Below are 6,038 nucleotides of genomic sequence, written 5' to 3' on the forward strand. Positions count from 1 at the left end.
CACTACCTCATTAATCAATGTATTTATACCTTCCTACCTCCCAGCAGAGACTTGAAATACAAATGATTACATAGGTCTGCATTGCTATGCTATTTACTATTTGTAAATGTACTATTCGGAAACACCCCAAAATTCAGTAAATTAGTATTTTATTGAAACTACCTACTATGTTTTGATATTCCAAGAGATCAAAACATCATGATTACCAATCATATATTACCTTTACATTCAAGGAATACCATATGAAAATTGTTCACATCACCACATGTACCCAGCTTAACATAAATATTATAATTTTATAATGTCCAGGGCACATGAAATACATACAGTAATTTCCTGTGTATTAGCCGTATTGTGTATAAGCCACAGGACAGTGTTTTATGCAAGTTAAAAGAAACAAAACCATATACCATATTAACTGCCCCCGTGTATTAACCTCATAGCTGAAGAAATTTTGCAAAATCAATGTATAAGCTGCAACTAATAGTTGGGAAATTATGGTAAATGCATCACAGGTGCTAAAATGATCTACATTATACATTTCAGTTGTACTTTTGACTAGTAAGAATGTGGGAATGAGATGTAGATGAACTGGTTGGTAAAAATATTCATACTTTACATATTGTTATCATTATGTACAATTATTATTATTATTATTATGACCACCGCTAGCAAAGTGGTCATATAGGGAATTTCAAAGTTTTTTTTTTTCCCCGTCATCTACTTCCTGAATTTCTGGTCAACGATACCCGGGACACCGAACCACCGAGGCACATGAAATTTGCACCTGAACCGTGGCACCGAGGATGAAGACATTTTTATGGTATGTTGGTCTCAAGGGCCCACATCAACCTAGCCCATAATCACTCATTTGTGATTTGCACCCCCTGTTTCTTCACCATACTAAATGTCACCAGCAATAACAAACTCATTAAAATCTCACACTTAGCATCCAAGATAATACAGCTTCCCACCCCCAGCCTCACTGATGCAAATGACACAGCCACCACACGCCTTGCACGCACCATAGTAAGCAGCCCTGACCATCCCCTGAACCGGTTCTCCGGTTCTTCACCCTACTCCCATCTGGCCACAGATACAGAGCCCTGGACTGGAAAAAAGCGCACTATAAGAAAAGTTTTATACCCTCAGCAATCACTGCACTAAACAAACTCCTGTGACAATTCCCCATCCCCCCTATTCTTTTGTGTTCTATGTTGTCTGCATTGGCCACCTTTTTGCTTGTATGGTGTTGAGGAGGGAGGGAACTGGGGGGGGGGGGTATGGGGTGTGTTATGTTATATGTATAAGGCTGTGTACATCCTGCATGGAATGTAACAATGATATGTGTGAAAAAGAATATCCTTATAGGACAATAAAGACTCAATACTATACTAGATATTTTAAAGGTTTTATAACAATGCTACAATTTTTTTGGCAAGTGCTACAAATCTATTCACCTTTGCAGCGCCAGTAGGCTACTTTGTGTGCGGCCCGCAAACACACATTCCAAACAAGAGTGGGGGATGGAGTAGAAGATGGAGACAAATTCATTAATATGATTTATTTTCGCGGAATGGATGTACAGGACTGAGCGGCGGTACATCTAGTTATTATTATTATCATACTTAAAATGGTCTTTCATCTGATGTTAAAATCATTTCCATTGAAACGTTTTTTGACAGGTGGACCACACCTGCATGCCACAGTCATTAAGCAGGAGAACAACCGATACCACCACTGGATAAAGAAGGCGATTGAAATAGGAAAGCGGAGCCCAAAGACGATGAACAGAGATGAGGGAGCATATATGCTCTCCCATACCTGGAGTGCCATCCTGGGGGGCGGCTGACTGACAGCAGGAGGTGTGATCCACCTGTCAAAAAACTGACAGGTGGATCACACCTCCGTAACAACATCAGCTGATAAAAACGCGTCACACTCCTCCACCGTGTGACCTTCTGATGAAGATGGAAGTATACGCCGAAACATGTCAAGGTAAAGAAAAAACATCTACCAATATATGTGTATGTGATAAAAGAAAAAACAAACTTATTTATCTCAAGTGTAGACACAATGAATGCAATACAAGTAGTCCAGAATCCAGTTACAGAGGGAGGTATTTGGTATTGATGCCCAGTTCACTGAGTTTGGTGATCAGTTTGGAGGGGATGATGGTGTTGAACACTGAGCTGAAGTCAATGAACACCATTCTTACTTAGGTGTTGCTATTGTCAAGGTGGGACAGGGCAGAGTGAAGTGCCGTAGAGATGGCATCCTCTGTGCTCCTGTTCTGACGATGAATTCAATGAATAGATTAAAGATCATTTGTACTCGTTTCAGCTACAATTTAAAAAAACATTTGTACTGCAGACCTATGTATGTCATCATTTAACATTAATTTCAAGTCACAATTAAAAGTAAGGAAGGTAGAATAGTAATGATCAATAAGGTCTGCATTCAGGTATTGCCATAACATGTTGCTCTGAAAACTCAAATTAGCTTTTTTTTTGCACATAAATCTTGAATTTTATCAACCAAAATGAAGAGCAAAATCACATAATGAGTCAAAAATGTATGCCAACATCAAACACCACATATGCATCAGTAATAATGAGGTTTGGATTATTTTCTGGGCTCTTATGAGTGGTTTAAGAAAAAAAAGCCAATAGGCGGAATTTCATTTTTTCAAATCAGAGGTCAACTTTGAAGGCCTGTGCAGCCACAAAGCTACAAGATCCAACTTGCTATCATACCATTTTATACTCCAGAGATATGTAGCTTTCAGAAAAATATAGTGAGAATTTGCCCCCCCAAGTGGTAGTGACGACCCCCTGTGGCTCATGGACTATAAAGGAGGAAGGGTCCTTCACATAGAATCCCCCCATTTTTTTAAGCCAAAACACAATGTGTCCAATGTACAATGTGTTGCAGATATGACAAGATAATAATAATAATAGTATAGATACTGTTTATTTTATGCTGTATTTATATTTATTTATACAGCACTTTTCAAGCACAGAGCACAAATTGCTTTACAGACAAACAAGATTAATAAGATGTCACATGCAAGTGATCTAAATGCTCTTTTTGAAATACCTTTATCTTTAGAACATCATTTATTCATTTTTGTTCACCACCCAACCACCCTTTCAATAATATACATACATAAGTTTGATAAGTGACTGAAAGCCACACAGGAATGCTTAGCAGGGCTTCTGCACATGAATAATATAATCGAGTTCTTCCTTTACCATTCAAGATTTCCGCCCCATTGACTGCCCACTGGCTCCTCCGGGACATCAGCTTTGTGTGACTGAGCCCACCCAAAAAAACCAAACCGTAGTGTCTCATTATAATAGGCATAACCACAGTGGACCGGTGCATAGTAGCCCTGACTACCATGGGAATTAGGAGGAGAATGCTCCACCGCTCCACCGCTATAACGAGACTGCACCGAGTGAGCGCACCACATGGAATTGATGATGAGCTTTCCACAGGGCCAGCTGCCTGGAAATGTGTCTGAAAGCTACAGTTTTTGTGTTTTCATGGAATGGGTGATTATAAACATGAGCAACATAGTACAGAGACCGACCGGGAGAGAGAGGGAGTCAAACATTTGCCTCCGATCCTCACAAGCCTCGCCTCTTCGGGAGCAATTATGCTGCGCTGTATGTAGACTCAGTGCCATGTTGCTGGTGACTGTTGTGACTTTTTGATCCCACAGTTTGCAACTTTCTGGTCCCTGTAGTTGTTAAGTAGCTAAGGTAGAGGTCTGGTCCCTGTAGTTGTTGCCATGGCTTGCCCATTCTGATAGGAGCGCTCCAAGGAAGACCCATCTCATTTTAGGGCTAGTCACTGTGTGTGTGTGTGTGTGACACTGGGTTCCCATCTGTGCCCTGGCACCTTCTGTTGTGTCCCACATAGAGGTTAGCGACTCAGTGGGAGGGAGCTGCTTGAAGAAGCTTCGCTCCTCTCCACTAATTTGCAGCAGCCACACGAGGGGCATGACAGAGATGCTGCTTTAATAGTTTGTGGAAAACCACGTCTCCTACTGTTTTCATATCTCGCAGTGATTCAGTGTCTCTCTCTGTCATTTTTCTACTTTTTTTTGCTGGGTGGGGGGGCAACACTGACTTTATTCAATTGTCTTTTTTGAACAGAATGTACAGATGGCCAACCTCCGGTCAAATGGGAATGCACATTATTACATTTTCCTCCATGCACAGGCAGCTCTGGAGGTCTGTGAAAGTGATTTCCCCCATACCCAGCACTGAGTGCAGATCAATTCCACTGAGCCTCTGCTCAATGCTAGCAGACGACAGGCCAGGGTTCTTTGTGCTGGCAGATAGTTAATAGAGCAATTGCCACCATTGGATGACTGAACAGAGGCTTGTGTGCCAGAGGACAATGCACAGATACTACCCCCCCCCCCCCCCCCTCTCTCTCTCTCTGTGTGTGTGTGTGTGTGTATTTCATAGCAGTTATTGTTATTGGGATGGGGTCGTCCATATCTCTGCCCCCTTCCATTTCCCCACACCTCTCCATTCCCTCACTCTCATATACATCTAACTCAACTAAAGGGTGTTCAGGTCCTCTATCTACCTACTGACATTCTCAGCCCTTCTCCTCTATTAATGGTTTCTGTTAGGAAAATACCATGCCTCCCCGGGCGACCTTTCCAACTCAGTGGGAGAGTGTGTGTGTGGTGTGGGGGTGGTGTTTCAGGACACAGACTGTGAAGATGTTGAATTTTGAGACACATATACAGATGCATGCACACACACACACACACACACACATGCGCACACACACACACACACACACACACACACACACACACACACACACACAAAGAGACAGAATTGAGTGTGAAAATAGGATATTTTGAAAGGAAAGTGCCTCAGTTTCTTTGACCATTGCATCCCACAACTTCAGGGCTACAGGGATGCCTTTGTCGACTGGGCTTGTTATTTATGGTGCCCAGGCTCATGGACACTCTCAAGATGCTTGGCTTGTGAGTGTGTGTGTGTGTGTTGGGGAGGGGTGATTTAGCAGTGAAGGCCTCAAGCCTGGAGATCAGTGATTCTGTGGCAGCAGTTGCAAACAAACAAGGCCTAGTCAAGAGGAAGTAATGAGCTATTGATTTCTCCATGTCTTTCCTTATGGAGTCGGGCCCACAGACAAGTCTAAAGATAGGGTCTGGGTAACATCACTCTGTTACCACACAGCGACTCAGAATGACTAAACAGAGTGTATGTCAAAATGTCAAAGAGAACAAAAGAAGTCAAACCATATAACCGCTGCATAATCATAACCGTGACATTTACCATTACCATAGCAGAGATTACTCTTTTTTTTCTCATTCAGCCTGGTTCTCCTCCTTGATGACGCGTTACTGCAATCAGGTTATCACTGTTAAACAAGCTTCTTGTTGATAGATTCTCAGAACCAGCTAAATGTTCTAATTCTTCCTCTCCACTCCTTGCTAGTGTGCTAAATGTAAAGCCCTGTTCCCGTTGTGCCTACGTTAAAGACACGGGACAACTAGCTTCAGGGGGTATTAATTATGTCATACGTAGTGGCATAAATTACAGCCCCCAGTATGTTAATGCCCTTCTCATAAAAAAGAAAGACACAAATAAAACTGGACACTGAATGATATAGATGTTTCATATATGATCCTTGTTACAACTGAAAAATAGCATCCATCTGCTGTTGGTAGTTGCAATAGCCGCACGGCCCAAAGCTAAGCCTCACAAAAAAACCTATAACGATTTGTCTGTCAGGTCTCTATGAAATAAGGGAAAAGTCACTATGTTGGTTTCTTTAAGAATGACACAAGCCAATGGCTATTATGAAGCTGTTGGGATATTTATGTAAGATGAAGAAATCTAGATATGGACACAAACATGGGGTAGGGTGAAAACATTAACATTTGTCAAAAGGAGGTTTATATTGGCAGAGTGTAAAACAGAATTCTCCGGCACAACAGAATTGTGGTTTCTTTCCCCAGAGCGCTGCCTCGTGCGTAATCA

This window comes from Alosa sapidissima, chromosome 3 (assembly GCF_018492685.1).
Source record: "Alosa sapidissima isolate fAloSap1 chromosome 3, fAloSap1.pri, whole genome shotgun sequence".
NCBI lineage: Eukaryota > Metazoa > Chordata > Actinopteri > Clupeiformes > Clupeidae > Alosa > Alosa sapidissima.